This window comes from Lemur catta, chromosome 6 (assembly GCF_020740605.2).
Source record: "Lemur catta isolate mLemCat1 chromosome 6, mLemCat1.pri, whole genome shotgun sequence".
In the NCBI taxonomy this organism is placed as follows: domain Eukaryota; kingdom Metazoa; phylum Chordata; class Mammalia; order Primates; family Lemuridae; genus Lemur; species Lemur catta.
In genome coordinates, this window is record NC_059133.1 from 97,655,602 (window position 1) to 97,672,795 (window position 17,194).

Genomic DNA, 17,194 nt, shown 5'->3' on the forward strand with positions numbered 1-17,194 from the left:
TCTCAAACTCCTGGCCTCAAGCAATCCTCCAGGCTTGGGCATTCCAGAGTGCTAGGATTACAGTAGTGAGCCACCGCACCCTGCTCTTTTCTGATTAATTAGTATTAGATTTGATCAAAGTCAGTAAAAACTCTCTTAGAAAATAAACATGGTTTCTTTGTGTTCCAGAGCCTGTTTTGAGTCTTGTTTTATGTACTCTACAAATGGTATACTTTATATTTTCTCTCTATTGTATTTTTTCAACATGGTTTTAGGATGTATTTATGTAGGTACACACTCTGTTCTTTAGTAATAATAACTGCCATTTATTGAACACACATTGTGTGGCACACATTTCACATTTCACATACTCATTGATTCCTCTCAATAACCCAGGGAGGTAGGTGTTTCTGGGCGTTGTGTGTGTGTCCCATATGAATTCTTATCAAAAGACCTCCATGTCACGAAAGGCTGTAAGTCTGGTGGGTGAGGTGATCTGCCCTGTGGATGTCAGGAAGCCTCCTTCTCTGTCACCCCTGGGCTTGTGGATTGGGCCCAGGAGCCAAGGTCATGGTGACAGGATGGAGACCTTGTATGATACTAACAACACCAGCTACCTGGTGGCAGGTTTGTTACAGTGCGCCCCTCCATCAGGAATGGTGCCTCTATTTGTCTTCACTGGAGTAGATGCTTACCCTGGATTTGTGTTCACCTTTTTTGATTCTGCTAAACATAAAATATGAAGTCAACAAATGCCTTAAAGATCACCAAGGCATCCCACAAACATGACTTTACAGTGGAAGACACAGGAAATGGACTTCTGCCAAGAGATCCAATAGTCTTGTCATGTATCCTATTATCCAGAAGTCTGACAGAACAGTGGCATGGCATGGGTTACCAAAGACATAATTACAACACTGTCAGAGATGGTGTGCTGCTACGTTGCAGGACATAGCACATGCTTTGAATGATGGTTTGGTCCCTCCCATAGCCAAAGTATGGAGCTAAGAAGCAAGAGGTATAAGTGGGCATAATCACACCCAATGACCTGCTCACAAATGTGTTTGCTTCCTATCTGCATGAATCTATTCTCTGCCAGTTTAGAGGCTTTATCAATGTACCTAAGGGAGAAATGCTTCCACCAGGAGACGTACTGAAATGGAAGCTAATACAGCAGCCTGGTATTTTGTCTCCTTGTGTTATCAGGCAAATAGGAAAGCGAGAGTTGGAGTGTTGGCTGGGTCACGGATCCCAGTTATCAAGGGCAACAGGGTTGCTCATAGACAATGTGGACAGAGAGGAGTATGTCTACTGGGTGTTCTTCCTGGGAAGTGTTAAGCATAGGAGGATATCGGGCAATGAAAGGGTGGGCTATAGTGGACTTGGGTCATGGCTTTGGTTGCCCACCCCCCAACTCCCCATCCTGTTTTGAGTCTCCCCCAGTGAGGGCATCCTGCAGGGGAAGGACCCTATCTGAACCAGAACGCCCTCTTACCCGGGAGTGTGGCATGGGCACACAGCCTAGGTTAGCCATGGGAAACCCCTGCCTAAGCCTCTGAATCTGGAGGGAGTGCCGCAGATGTAGAGGTGGTTAGAGTTTATTCATAGAAGCAAAGGCGAGTGTGCTCTAGAGGCAGTGCCCACAGGGGCTTATCAGCCAGACTGTTCCCGAGGCAGCCTGGTTGGTGTCCTGGGTGCCCATCCAGCCTTGGTTTGGGCCCGTTGCCAAGCCTGGTTCTCCAGTCTTCCTGAAGATCAGCTTTTGGTGAATTCGTCTAAGTTGTCCATAGTTGGTTCTATTGTTTTCACCCAGTAGCTCCGATTAGTCCAAAGGGGAAGCAGAACAAACGTGAATCCACCTTCTTGTACTGTGGTTCAGACCACACATGCTTCCTAAGCACTGGCCGCTTGGATCACTTCGGTTGTGTATAGATGGGGGTAGAATAAATGCTGTAAAAATAGTGCTGAGAGTAGAGAAGAAGTGAAACATTGAGACATGATAAGGAAATCTTTCCAATGATAAGAAGTCCAAGGTTAGCTAATACACATCCCATTACACCTTACACTTAGACTCAGCTATCAGCCTAAAACACCTCAAAACAGCAAAAACAACAAAAGAGAAGGAAAAAAGCAAGAACTTATAGGCTAAGCACTGAATTGAACCCAGATCTTAGATTTCATCTCAATGGAAAATGGAAACAGATTTTTATTTAAAAAAAAATTCCTTTGAAGAAGGTTCCTTTCTTTTTTCCTTCTCCCATCTCCTGGTCCTTCTCCTTCACCTCATCTTCATCTACTTTCCTTTCCACTTACACTGTCGTGATGTAAATACTGTTCTCTTTTCCCTCTGTCTCTCAACAGGCAAGATTCTGCTTCTCTGGCTAACAGCTTTTGATAATAGTCCTCACATTTATGTGTGTTTATAAACACTCCCAAACGTGTACTTCTGCCTAAGCGTTATTTACCTGCTGTCGGTAGGAGAGGGGAAGGAGGAGGTTCACCATCCACTCTCTCCCAAACAAAGCTGACTGTCTTCGGAACCATGAGGACAGGGAATGCTGGGGAAATGCAGTCCCTTGTTTCTCCTAGAATTAGACTGTGTGCCCAGAAGAGTTCTGGAACTCGAAGTGGGTGTTAGAAATGCCAATACCACAGTTGTTTGAAGGTTTCCTTGGAGGACGGATGATAGCTGAAGATGGAGAGGAAAGAACTACCTCGAGGGGAGGGAGAAGGCGAAGGCAAAAGGGAGAGAGACTCCACGGCTGCTGGAGGAAACAAAGGAGAAAAAGAAGAGAGCCGTCTCCAAGAGAACTGTGGATGAAAAAGCAGCTGTTTGGAGAAACTGGCTTCTGAAGGAGGGATGATTTAATTAGGGTCCAGGGAAGCCATGAAAGAGGTCCATTAGGAAACATGCTAGACAGTACGGAGAAAATTTCATCGGGCCCAGGGAAAAGAGCACGGATTGGGCACAGAGCGGAAGGGAGGCAGAGCAAAGCCAGAGCAGCCTGGGGCAGAGCAGCCCTGGCCCAGAGGGGTGGCTGCATCCGAAACCCAGTGGCCCAGCAGAGTGCTCAGTGCCTGCCTCAGAGCAGAGGGAGGGGCAGGATGCAAGGTCAAAAGAGTGGATCTTTGTGTTCAAACTAAGTCAAACGCATAATAAATGCACCTATAATGATAATAATGGCTTATTATATAGAGTGCTGCAAAATTTATAAGCCGTTTTCAGTTACATATTCTTACTTACTCTTCATACATTTCCCTCAAGGTTGGTATTATTATCTTCATAGTTCAGGAAACTGGAGCTCAGAGGCTTTGGGACTTGTCCAAGGTCTCCCAGCTCAAGATAGTTCAGCATCTGCGTTCTGTCCCTCGCCTGGAGACCGTGCCCTAGAGATTTCTCAACCACAGTGAGACAAGAACCACAGAGGAGAGACCCTGCAGAGGCACAGGGAAAAGGTGCCTGTCCCCACGCCCAGAGGGTCTGAAGGGACATCCTTGCTGTCCGGGTGATGCGCCCAAAGGAGTCTCTGTGTGGATGTGCCTGGCTGGTTTCCTCGCCTTGGGTTTTCTTGCTATACCCGGAGATCTGTGAGACCAGATACGTCCTAGACCTTGTTCTTTACAAGTGAGAAATATGAAGACGGCATTTTGAAAGTTTGCTGAAATCTTTCTTTAACATGGAAAATTTAGCGTTTTGTGATATTTTCCTTAATTGATTTCAGGAGCTTAAATCTGTCCCCCATATCTATGAGTATTTCTTGCATAATTCAACAAATGGAATGCTCTGGTAATTTTAGTCACATTAGAACCCATCAGGGACTTACTGTGTTTCATTTTAGGGCAATTTTACAAATAGGGTATCTCCGTTATGTCTTAGCACAACCCTGGGAGGTGGGTATCCTGTTCCTGGTTGGATAGGTGAGGAGACTGAGGCACCACCTGAAGACACAGCTAAGGAGAGGGTGGAGCTGGTGCCTGGGACCAAAGCTTAGGTCTCTAAATCCACGAAAGCAAAGTGCACATTTAGAAAGGCACCTCCTTGGGGTTTAGAGGGTGGCGGTGCTTGTCGTCCCAAGTTAGGAGGATCGCTTGAGCCCAGGAGTTGGAGGTTGCGGTGAACTGTGATGACACCACTGCGCTCTAGCTGGGGCGACAAAAGCAAGACGCTGTCTCAAAAAAAAAAAAAAAAAAGAAAGAAAGAAAGAAAAAGAAAGGAAAGAAAGAAAAGAAAGCAAGTATGTTGTGGTCAGAGATGTGGCTTCTATCTTTAACCACCCTGAACACCTAACCAGTGTTTATTAATTGTGTTTTTATTCCCTACAATTTCTCTATTTGAGTCTTTGAACAAGGCAAGAGGGCAGAATGTCTGGGCCTTTGAGGTCACAAAAGCTACTGTACTCAGTTCTGCTCTGTGTTTTGCAAAAGGACGTACCTATTTTTACAGGTGCTGGGACGTAAGTTGCCGTGCAAACGGCACTTTCCATAGGAATTCCTATTTTAGGGATGAATTTCAGTTCACAATTATACACCAATTCTAAGAGAGTGTTTTTTTTTTCTTGGTGTGTTTTTTGTTTTGCTTATTTGTTTGTGGGTGTATTTAACTATCTTTTATTTTGGGGGATGGCAGCCAGAGGTTGCCGAAATTCTCACTTGCTAGTGAGATAAACATCAGTTTTTGTCACCCCAATAGTCTAGGTGGTGTGACAGATTTTGTGAAGGGCAGACCTCGTTGGAGCTCAGCTTTCAACAGAGCGAAGGGGATCCTCTGTGTCAAGGATATTTTAATTGGCTGTCTGCATTGTGCAGACTCATTAGGCAATTGCCAACCTTCTCCTTCACTTTGCCTGTGCAGACCTGGCTGGCTACGGAAGACAGCGTTGGGAAAAGAGATTAGTAAGAGGAGAGGCTGTCGGACTGGAGAGCTCCGGGCGCTGGCTGAGGGCTGCAGAACCTGCAGGGAGGGGTGGGCTGGAACACAAAGCCTAGAGCTGGGGAGAGAAAGAGAGAACCGGAAGAGAACAGTGAGCATGGAGGGCTCCAGGCTGGAGATGGCGCTGGAAACTCCCTCAGAAAGCAAGGTTCAAAGGAGACAATGAAAAAGTATAAACGGACAAATAAGATCAGGACAGACGAGAGAAAGCGTTGACAGAAGTGGATGGTCACAGAGATCAGCCTGCCAGGGAAGAGCAGGCTGGAGGGGCCTCCCCTAAGAGGTGACTCACTCACGCCCTAGCAAGCTGTTTGTCCCAAGGGCTGCAGAGGGAAAGGAGAGCTGGGAGGGTGGGGGAGGGCAGCAATCGGAGTTCCAGCCCTGAAGTGGTGAGCCCAGCCTGCCACATGCACAAGGGAGGGTGTCAGGGGACACAGAGGGCAGTGACTCATCACCGTGTTGCACCAGGATGGGACCCAGAAGGAGGGCTAGGCAGGGGGCTGAGGCTGTCAGAGGATGAGGGGGTCCAGCTCAGGAGCAAATGGGCCAAGACTTCAAATAAATGAAAAAAAAGAATGAGGAAGAAATCCAACTCACGTTAAGTTCACCTTATTAAAAAGTCACCCAAGCTGTAATAGCAAAAAAGAAAAAAAGAAAAAGGTGGAGGGGACCCCAAAACATCCATCAATAAGGAAGTAATTAAATAAATCAGGATTTCCAGACTAAGTAATAGCACAAAGCAGGTAAGAACAAAGAGATAGCCCCATATACTGGAAGGCAAATTATTTGGTTAAAAGAAATCATAGGGTCGGGCACGGTGGCTCACGCCTGTAATCCTAGCACTCTGGGAAGTCGAGGCAGGAGGATTGCTTGAGCTCAGGAGTTCGAGACCAGCCTGAGCAAGAGCGAGACCCCGTCTCTACTAAAAATAGAAAAAATTAGCTGGGCATGGTGGTGTGCACCTGTAGTCCCAGCGACTCGGGAGGCTGAGGCAGTAGGATCGCTTGAGCCCAGGATTTTGAGGTTGCTGTGAGATAGGCTGACGCCACGGCACTTGCCCCAGGCAACAGAGTGAGACTCTGTCACACACACAAAAGAGAAATCAATCACAGAACCAAGGTATGGTTCTACTTGGTATGTGTATGTGTCTGGGTTGACACGTGGGAGATGCGCACTGAACTGTTGACAGTGGTCCTAGGCTGGGCTGGGGCAAAAGAGTGAGACGGCAGAAACAGGCGTCAAAGCTCAAACCTGCAAGATCGTCCGCAAGGAGGGCAGGAGGGTGCCCGGAAGTGTGGGTGGGAATCTGGAGGAGGGCGTGTCCGGCTAAGTCTGGGAAGAGAGCCCGTGTCCTGTCCTCTAAGAAGGCTCTCCCTGCCCTGGCGTGGGTAGAAATGAGAAAGAACATGCTGCCACTAAAAAACACAATATGCTGGATCTTGACTGGGGGTCTCAGCACTTGTGAGGCTCGTGCCTCCTCTCAGCCCTGGGAAAGGGAGGGCTGCTGTCAGGCCACACAGAACATTTGCGGAAAGATCTGAGGGAGAACCGAGCTAGAGCCTGCTTGAGCATATCGGCTCCTGCTGTCTTCGCGCTTTACCTCTGACAGCCACCCGGAAGACGGTGGCTAATTTCTGTTCCTCTCAGCTTAAATGGCACTTCCTCCCAGAGGCCTTCCCTGACCCCCTCAAATCTCCTTCACTTTGCTCCTCATTTGACTCATTTTCATTGAACCCTGACCCTTTTCTTCATGTACCCCTGACTGTCACCTGTCACGCTGTGTGTGGGTTTGCAGCACCTCCCTGGGTGCGCCAGAGAAGGGGCTGCCCCATCTGATTTAGTTCCCACTGCACCCCCAACCCCACAGCGAGCGGTTGCTCAACAGACATTTCCAGAGTGCAGAGCTGCCGAAGCTAGTGCAAGCTTCACTGAGATTCCCTGTCCCAAACCTGGCATTGAAAACTTGGTGTTAAGTGGGTGGGATTGCCAGGAAGGTGTTGAAACAAACCCCTGCCCTGCATTTCCTAAGCAGGTCAGCAGGTGAGCACTTGAGCCCCAGCCCAGCCCTGGAGAAGGTGTGATTCAGCCCCCTTGGCCTGGCCTTCAGCTGTTTGGTGAGGCCAAGGCCCGCCCAGGCCCAGGGCTCCGGGGCAGTGCTGCAAGCCTGGGTGGTTAGAAGGGGCACAGGGGCAGGCCCCGCGGGGAGGGCAGGGTGCAGGTGACTGTACTGTCTGCGAGAGCCTGGCCAGGCACTAGGGAGCCAGAGAACAAAGGAGGGGTGTTGCCGAGGAGGGCGGATGTCACTCCTCCTCCCGGACCCACGCAGCGTGGGAATGACACCCTGAAAATCCCGCTCATAGGCCAAGAGGAGTTTTCAGCTTTTCCCAGTTACTTTGGAGGAGGATTTGCCAAACTGCTGTTTGGGTGTGTGATTCAGCTGAGCCAGGGGGGCTGGAGGGCACCACCGTCCCTCCCTCCCCACTAAATAAGGGGAACAATGGCAGAGAGCAGATGTTTGCCCCCAAGCTCCTCAGGGTGGAGGCGGCCTCTCCAAGGCGGCCCCTGCATGGGAGTCCACCAGAGGAGATGATGCCTCCCGGGGGGTAGAAAGGAGGGAGGGGCCTGCAGATCTCATGGAGATGGGGAGATGGCCTAAAAGGCCCCCCAGGGATTGAGAGGAAAGTTTCTGTGAGTTTCAGAGGCTATGCATTGGCCTCACCCTTCTGTTACAGCTCGTGGCATCTTTGCCATAGAATGTGGGGGGGGGGTGAGGGTGTGTGAGCCTGCGGGCCCCACCCGTCCCTCAGGCGCAGCCCCGGGAGCCCCCACCTGCACCCACACTGCCCAGCCTTCCTTCAGACAGGCCTGGGCTCTGACAGCTCCAGGTTAGGGACATCTGTCCGAGAAGCCCACCAAGGCCTGCTGGGGCCACGGGGAAGGACGTGCTGCCTGGGCTTCTCTCGTCCCGGGAGGCTGCTGATTTTCTTCTTTCCCTGTCTTCACTCACCTCAGGTCACAAGCCGAGAGCGACACAGCTGGAGACCACCAGGTCACAAGCCGAGGGCGACACAGCTGGAGACCACCAAGCCTTAGGACTCCAAGGTTTCTTATGCCTCTGGCTGCTCAGAGAGGAACTTGCTTTGATTTTCTGTATTTCGAATGAGAAGCACTTTACCAGCCAGCCAAGCAAGTCTAAGAGTGCCATGACTAGTGGGACCCCGAAACCAAAGGACAGGACTTTGGGGAGGCAGGGGTATGGATTCTTTGTGTGGGTCAAGAAAAGATGCAGATTTTGGGGGGGGGACCCAGGAGCACCTAGACCTGGGGAGGGGCCTGGGTAAATGGACTATGCCCTCCCCTGGACGGAATTGGAGGTGCCCCTGTACTCCCCAATCCCCTGACCACTGCCAGGCGTCATTTTATTTTTTCTTGAAATAATGGGAAAGCACTTTTCAAAGTTACTTATAAAACTTCAAATCGTAGCACTGTTGGATATCTGAGAACCACGAATCACTTTTTTCTTGCAGTAAGTGAGGTCACTTTTCAAGAAATGTACATTTTCTCAGCCAGGCACAGTGGCTCATGCCTGTAATGCCAGCACATTGGGAGGCCAAGGCTGGGGTGGGGGGGGGCGTCACTTGAGGCCAGGAGTTCAAAACCAGCCTGGGCAACATAGCTCCAGATGCTCAGGAGGTTGAGGCAAGAGGACTGCTTGAGCTACGATGACACCACTGCACTCTACCCAGGGCACATTTGTCTCGAAAGAAAGAAAAAGGACGGAAGGAAGAAAGCAAGAAATTTTCTTAGAAAACATTAACACAATGGAAGAGACAAGGCATAGAACCATAAACTGGCGAAGACTGAACCAAATAGCTCCAGGACTGGAAGGTCAGTGGAGGCGTGCTCCCAGGACGAGACCCCACTCCAGACACTCACTCCTGGATGGCATCTGACTCTCAGCCCTGGCAGTCCCCTCTGGGGGGGCGCTGATCCCCCGGTGGTGCGGCTGCTGAGGGTCAGGCGGCCCTCCGCGTTGCCAGGCTGCCAGGCAGTCCCAGACTCAGCAGAGCTGGCCTGCTCTCGCCCCCCACAGGGTCCGCTCTGCCGCTCGCCAGCCCCCACCCACCCTCTCTGAGCCTCACTTTACTCATTTACAGCCCGAAGTCTCCACACAGTATCTGATGTGAGTATGAACGGAGCTCATTAATATTTGTTTCCTCCTTTCTAAACCTTCCCTCGAAGAGCAGTCAATCCTCGCAGGCCTCCGAACCAGCATCCTGAGCCCAGACCCCTGAGCCTGCTTCTGCCTAAGGACGGTAAGCAGATCATCTCAGCCTCGCAAGAGGTCCATGTTACTATCCCCATTTTTGCTGCTAAGGACACGGAGGTGCAGAAAAATGAAAGGGTGTGTCGAATGTCACAGAATACCCACCGGCAGAGCCAGACTCAGACTCCAGCTGTCTGACATCAGTCCCGTCCTGTTCACCCTGGACGTGCCGCTCCCTCCAGTACTGTGGGAGCAGAAAGCTGCACAAAAGGGTGACGCACACCCAGCTTTACAGCAGGCAGACCCACTCCCGCGCCCCCGCTCAGGGAGAACCTCGGCACTACTGCTTTTCTGGGGGGCCCAGCACCCCCCCCCCCACCCCCACGCACACGCTGGTGACCAGAGCAGTCTAGGGTGAAGGTCGGGGCTGGCTGAGAGCGGGAGTCATCTCGGCCGTGTATTTGGTTGTTACGGACTCAGGGTCAGGCTGAAACAGTGAGTGCTCACGGAGGGTGCAACCTCCTCCCAGGAAAGGGTGGGGGCAGGGTGGCGAAGCTGGTGTACGGAGATGGGCCGGGAGAGGGTGGGCAGGGACTTCCAAGCCTTCAGATCCGGTGCTGTTCCCGTAAACAAGTGCAGCCCTCAGCTCCCAGGAGGGCCCGGGAGCAAATGTGCACGTCTCTGCCTCTTTCCCGGCAGCTGTTCGCGGAGGCCGCAGCCTGCCATCCCAGCCGGCCTCCCCAGCCCCCAGCTCCAGCCCCAGGAAGTGGAGCTGCTGAGAACCTCTCCTCCAGTCGCGCCTCCTGCGGAGAGTGTCCTCCGCGAGAGCATTTCCTGGCCTAATTAAGCTGGGTAATGAGTAGCTAAGAGGAGGGGATAAAAGCCCTAGGCGGCTTAAAGCTGGGACAGTTTATGACGGGGGCGTCTGCAGCTGGTGACATTCCTAGGAAAGTTATTTCTCATAACCCTGGGAAGCTGCATGCTGTTTCCTCAGCAGAGTGAGCCCGAAGGTAAGTGCAGGGAATTTTGTGTCTGAAGGGGGCCTGGCTGGAGGGTCTCGGAGGTGACAGGTGGGGGTGAGCTATGGGTCTGCAGAAGGACTGATCTGAGCTGCAGAGCAGTCACAAGCCACCCGGGCTAATGCCCTTAGCTTAGCCCCAGGCTGGGGTGTCCTTGGCGACCAGGTGTGACTCCCGAGGCCTGGGTTTTATGTTTCACCTGAACGATAGGACTGTGCACAGCTCATAGCTCCTAAGACTTTGTCTAGTGCAGAGTTGGGAAATCTGAGCCAGACGCTCTATCCTGACTCCCCTTCAGCCCTCTTTTGAAGGTGCTAAATATTGTGCCCTGGAAAATATCAGGTGCCGCAGCAGCCAGGCGTGGGTGAGGGAGGGAAGGCTGGCACCGGGAGCTCTGGACGCCAGGGTCTGCCCTTTCAACTGGAGCCAAAAGTCATCCATTACCCGCCCCCCTGGAACTCAAACCCTGCCTCCACCCCACAGCCACAGGCTCCACCCCCCAATTCTCCTGCTTTTGTACCTGTGCATCTGTTTTTGTTTTTAGATCGCTTTGCACTCTGCACTCCTTGCTTAGTTGGCCGGGAGCCTCGTGGCCTGTGGGTGGAGCAGGGCGAGGCCGGGCTCTGAGCCATCCATCCCCAAGTCCTGAGTGAACCTGTGGGATCAGGTGGCCTCTCAGCTGTGGTTTTCCCGCCTGAAAGTGAGGGCATTGGTGATGCCAGTCTCCAGTGCGTTAGCAGCCAACCTCCGCGTGTCTGTGGGTGCTGATGGAGGCCAGGACCGCCCCTGTGTTGCAGGCCTTTCAAATTAGCAGCACCCAGGAACCACGTGGCCGCAGTTACCCTGGAAAGCAGAGTCGTAGCTACTGAATGCTTATCACTGGTGACAGGAGGGCTCAGTCTCCACACTGCTGTCATCAATATTGAATCTTTTAAAATTTTCTAAGTCCGACCTCTCTGGGGCAAGTCCTCAGCACCCTCTTTCCTCCATTGCACTCTCGGTGGCTGGAACCAGAGCAGAGGGGAATTCACGGGGTTCCTCCTGTCCCTCTGGTCATTTCTCCTCTGCCCTTTGCTCTTTCCCCTCGCTGTTCTCAGTCCCACCTACTCTCTTGGCCTCCTGTTTCTCTGTCTCTGTCTAAATGAGAGGGAATATCTGATCACAAATAACCTGGTGTTTCCGCTTTTTCCCTCTGGATGTAGCTGTCCTGGAGTGGACGGAGATCTGGCAGCCTGACGCCTGACCCAGAGAGGGCACGCCTGAGCTGCCCACCGCAGCAAGGACAGCCACATTCTTGGGGGAGGGTCCCTGGAGTTCAGACGTGAGCGGATCATACCAAGAAGGAAGAGAGCAGGCCTGGAAGCTTCGATCTGTGACCCTGCCCACCTTCTGACTGGGTGGGCAGGCCAGGGCAGCCACTCGCTCTGCATGTGTAATCCTGGTTAGAAAGAGGGGAAAAGATCTTGTAATTTCCCAGGACACAGCCAACTGAAACCTGATACTCTTGTCAAGGGCGTCCTTTCACTGAGAGGAATAGAGAGAAAGGGGGAGAGAGAGAAAGAGAAAGAAAGAAGCAGGAAGGGAGAGAGTATGTGAGAGGCCACTTGGATCCCAGGACACCATGAGTACTGTGAGTGTCACCTGGCCAGTCCTTGGCCTGAGCCTGACTCTCGGTAAGTGGCCAGTCCATCCAATGGGGAGCGCAGCAGTGGCGGCAGCTTCTAGAGACCTGCCTGCCCTGTCCAGCTCTGCTCACCGGGAGCCTCTGCCCCTTCCCTGGGAGGCTGCGTGCTCCTCCCCCTCCCCTGCCTTTTGTGTAAAGGGGCCAGATAATGCTGTTGAGAAAACTGTGCGCAAAGACCTTCAAGCTGGGCCAATAGGAAGCAGTTCTTTCCTTCTTTCCTTCAGCAGATATTCATTGACTACCAGGATGAATGAAAGCGATGCCACTCTATGTTCGAATGTGTGATCAGAGCGGAAATGATTCTAGCCTGACTTGAACTGGGTAGGGTGGTTCATCTTTGTTCAATTGCAAGGAATTGCAGGTGCTCATTTGACTAAAGCCACAGAAATTTGGGGAGGCTGCTTTGTGACCAGCGCTGTGTAGGTGCAATTCTAGAGGACACAGGCATGTATGACAAAGTATCTGTCCTTGAGGGACAGTTTGCCATCTGGCTGGAGCAACAAGGCTTTCAGCCAAAACAATTAGTGAACAGTGTACACAGAAGTCCAGTGAAGGGCCAGAATGTGCAATGCAGCCAGGGAGTGGCTGGAGGTCAGTCCTGGTGTACTCTGGTGACACAGCCTCACTGTCCTCTGAGTCAGCAGCTCACTGAGGGCCCGCAGTGTCCAGTACTGCCACGAGCAAGACAGACTGTGCTGCTGCCTGGTGTGGCTTACCCCAAGGGTCTGACTTCCTTCTTTTCTGTACATGTCTGCATTTTACAGTTCATACATTCATTCATTCAAACACCATCTGTATTCAATGTATTCAAAAAAGATTCAAGGCAGTTTATAACTAATGGCACGAGGACCATAAACCGCAGATTAAAGGCTGAGGTCCAAGCTGCGAAGGAAGCCTGGGCAAGAAAATAATTACACCAGAAAACCTGGATTCAAGGAAGTGCTGCAACATTTGAACCTAAAAACTGGCTCTGAGCTTCCTAGTGATTAGGTTAAAAAGGGAACTAGTGTGTCTAATAAAAAGAAGGCATTTTCTTGTGCGGATCCCTTTTTACTGAAACCAGCGTTCGGGCTCACTTCTCGTCACTTGGCCTTGCTGAGGGCATTCAGTTCTGCAGAGGTGCTCGGGGTTTGGCCTGTTCGTGAACGCGTTCCCTCCTGGCACTGCTCTGTCTCCTCACTGTGGCGAACAGCACCGGCCACACTTCAAGCATCAGCCCAGTCGTAGCTCCGCTGTGACCTGAGATGCCTGCCTTGACCCCGTGTCAGGGCCAGCTGCCTTCCCTGTGTCCGTGCCTCTCCCGCCTGGCTCTGTACGGCCTCTCGGGGCACTGTAGTTGTTCCTTGTTTCTTCCCCTGCAGCTGGTGATCTTCCCCAGAGCAGGAATCCTGTCCCTCATCTCCATTAGCCCAGGGCCTGGCACAGTGCCTGCTGCAGAGTATTCTATAGATATTTGCTGCTGACAACCATTTTGCACTTCATGATGTGTCAAGCACCATGTTAATTGTCTTACCTGTATCATCTCATTTGACTCTTAAAATGACCCCTGACATAGTTCCTATTATTATACCCATTTTACAGATGGAGAAACTGAGATTAAGTGACCCAAATAACCTACATTGCTCACAGTGTTGGAGCTGGCCTTCATACTCAGATCTGCCTGACTTTGAAGCCATCAGAGACGAACAGCCTTTTATTGGAATTATTTTTATCTCTTTTACTAGATTGTGAGCCCTTGAAGGAAAGGGGAAAAGGATACTGCTTTGCATACAGTAGGCACTCAGGAAGTATTTCTTCACAAAGACGTGCGGAGCATTCTGCTGCTGGCTTTCCATGCAGAAAGATGGAACTTAAACCACTCAGGTGGTTTAATCGCAGGCCTTAGAATTTACAGCTGAAAGGGACCGTAGAACTCGGTGACTGCAGCCCCCACATTTCACAGCCCAAGAAACAATTGCAGAAAGACCAAATGGCTCAGCTAAGGTCATACAGCTCATTAGTGACAGCTATGACAGGAACAGGTGACTCCCACCACCTTTTTTTTTTTTTTTAACTGGGAAGCCAAATAATTATTTTTTATTTTAATAGATTTAGGGGTTACAAGTTGAATTCTGTTACATGTATCTACTGTATAGTGGTGAAATCTGGGTTTTTGGTGTATCCATCACCCGAATGGGAAGCGAAGTTTTTAAATAAGATAGCTTGACAGGTATGGAATCAGAGCAAGGGAGTTCACTGAATCACCTCATTGGCTAGGCCTGCCCACCCAGGTAATCAAGCTATAATAACCCAAAGATCCATCTCCAGTATGGGGCATACCTGCTTCTTGGGCAACATGTTGCGGGCCCACGTCACAGCATCATTTCTCTTGGACAGTTCTTTAAAACACAGGGCCCAGTTTTCCCAGTAGAGCTTCTTTTTCTAAGCTCCTGCCCTTCAAGGGGACATGTTGTTTCTTTAGATATGTTAATGTGCTTAATCTTTTTTTTTTTTATTTCAGCATATTATGGGGGTATGAAAGTTTAGGTTACATATATTGCCCTTGCCCCCTCACCCCCCTGAGTCAGAGCTTCAAACGTGTCCATCCCCTAGACAGTGCGCATCGCACTCATTATGTATGTATACACCCATCCCCTCCCCCCCACATCTGCCCGACACCCGACCAACGTTATTCCTAAATGTGCTCTTAGGTGATGATCAGTGAAACCAATTTGATGGTGAGTACATGTGGTGCTTATTTTTCCATTCTTGGGATACTTCACTTAGTAGAATGGGTTCCAGCTCTATCCAGGAAAATACAAGAGGTGCTATATCACCATTGTTTCTTATAGCTGAGTAGTACAAAAATGATGGTTAGATGTCACAAAGTAGGTGGCAATGCCTTAACCGTATGCGTGTTGTACAGGCCCGAGAGCCTCTTCCATCCTTGTCAAGGGGAGTGCTAACCTTCTCTCCTTTCATACAACACTCCCACCACCTTAAATTGCTTTCCAGTTTGATTCAGAAACTGACCTGAAGGTGGGGTGCGGTGGCTCACACCTGTAATCCCAGCACTCTGGGAGGCCGAGGCTGGAGGATCGTTTGAGGTCAGGCCTTTGAGACCAGCCTGAGCAAGAGGGAGACCCTGCCTCTACTAAAAGTAGAAAAAAATTAGCCAGGCGTGGTGGTGTACCTGTAGTGCCAGTTACTCAGGAGGCTGAGGCAGGAAGATCACTTGAGCCTAGGAGTCTGAGGTTGCTGTGAGCTATGATGACACCACACCACGGCACTCTAACCCACATTCTAACCTGGGTGACAGAGTGAGATTCTGTCTCAAAAAAAAAAAAATGGGCCTCAATTCTGCAAATGAGGTGAGACAAAAGTATAGATTGGGAAACTTCTACCAAGGCAGTGCCCCTTGGGGGGCATCGCTGGGGGGGACTGGCTGTGGCTCTGCTGCCAGCCTATTCAACAGCAGGCACCCCTCCCTCACCCTCCCCAGATACCGCACTTCCCAGGTAGCCAATTGTCCCCTTCTCCGTCTCCAAATCTTCCTTCTTAGGCATTTGGAAACCTCTCTCTTAGGAGAAAGGTATCGGTGAACAGCGGTCCTCTGACCTTCAGTGACGCGCTACCGTAAACATGGCCTTGGCTCAGACTCCTAGCTCTGCAGCAGTGGCTTTCAGCTGGGGGAGGCTGCCCCCCCACTCTGCAGGGGACATTTGTCAGTGTTTGGAGACATTTTGGTTATCATAACTCGGGGGAGGGGTGCTACCGGTGCCCAGAGGGTCGAGGCCAGGGGTGCTGCTAAACATGCTGCGGCACCCAGGACACTCCTCACAATAAAGAAATAGCTGTCCCAGAATGCCACAGTGCCAGGAGGAGAAACCGCTCAGTGAGTAGGGAAGGACTCCAGGTCCACTGACTTCCTCCTGGAGGTGTTCCCTCTGCTGTCCTTCCTGCCTCTGTCCAGTGGGTCTGCAGGGACCTCTTCAGGGCCACTGGGGTTTCGGGCGCCCTTTCCTCCTGCCACTTCCACTAGCCATTGGTGTTTCCATTGCGTCTCCCACAGAATACCAAAAAACGGAAACTATTGCGTTGAGCACCAAGTGGAGCCCCAGCAGAATGCGGGGTGCTTTCTGTACCTCACACTAACGTTGCCTGGTCACTTAGCTTCGCCTGAAAAATAGAAGAGTAGTTTAACTTAAGTGGTAGATATTATTTCCCTTATCCCGATGAGAAAACCGAGGTTCAGAGACGTTAAGTAACTTGCCCACAGTCACACAGGCGTTAACTGTTTCACACCCAGCTCCGGGCCATCCAGTCCGGTGCTTTCCATACAAAACAGCCTCAGAGCGTCAGGCTGTGCAGACAGATAGGAGACACTCGGCAAAGGAAAGGCATGTTTGTTTCTGGCAAACACCAAATGCATCCACTGCCTTGTCCACACAACAGGAGACAGAGTTCTGAGGAAATCCGGCAGCTTGGGGTGAAGACAGAGGCTGGCCCACTGCCTGCGCCTTGCAGTGTCCTCACTCACGCTCCCTGCCCGGTGAGCCAATACAACCCAGACTTAAACTCCAAACTGCCGAGGCAAGCTCTGGGGGATGGCCACCACCCGCCTCGTGGCACACCGCACCCTTCCCTGGGAGGAAGCACTCTGGGGTTCCTCTCCTGTCTCCCCACCACCCGGGGCCTTGGGTACTGCCTGCCATTGGCGCTGGGGACTTATTAAGCAGCACCACTCAGGGCTTCAGGCTACCAACGCCAGAGTCTGTTGTGACAACCTCTACCTCGGTAATAAGAGCACACCACGTGCACGCTAGCCTGCGGGAGGCCGGGGGCTTGTGCGCACACGCCAGCTACCAGAAAGGTGGCCTCCGTTCAGGGTTTAAACTGGGCCTTGGCCCCTGGCCTCTCTGGGCTGCTTCCTGCTGCCCTCCATCCCAGGGCTGGCCTCCCCTGCAGTCAGGAATGGCGCTGGCCCCTCCTGCTTCTTCTGCCCAGATTAACCCCTTCCTTCCAGTTCTCCTGGGCCTGGCAATGGGGCTGTGGGCCAAGGGGCCAGACACACACTGGCTCCAGGGCTGGCGGATGCCATAAACCCGTTTTCCCTGGGGACTCCAGAGCTCCACGTCTTACTTTCAGAAAGCACAACTGTTTTGTTTGAAATGGCCCCGGGAGGAGGGAGAGCCCAGGGCTCGGTACACATGTTCCTCATTTGCCATTGGTGGGTGCAGCGGCTGCGGTGGGGGCTTGCTGGCGAGGCAGCTCGGGGAGGGGAGAGCAGGCTGCAGCTGCTGCTGGGAAGTTTGGCTTGAGGGAGGAATGGAGGG

General features: G+C 51.6%; 1 long non-coding RNA gene and 1 other non-coding gene across 2 annotated transcripts; one reads left to right on the top strand and one right to left on the bottom strand.

Annotated features, from left to right (window-relative positions):
* The first annotated feature begins 9,797 nt into the window (after positions 1-9,797).
* LOC123640180 lies at positions 9,798-12,917 on the top strand. The gene is made up of 2 exons (XR_006735895.1): positions 9,798-10,186; positions 11,398-12,917. It is a non-coding gene; the product is annotated as an uncharacterized LOC123640180 (long non-coding RNA).
* A 1,803-nt stretch (positions 12,918-14,720) lies between these two features.
* On the bottom strand, positions 14,721-14,847 carry LOC123640940. Its single transcript, XR_006736167.1, has one exon. It is a non-coding gene; the product is annotated as a U6atac minor spliceosomal RNA (small nuclear RNA).
* Between the last annotated feature and the right edge of the window lie 2,347 nt (positions 14,848-17,194).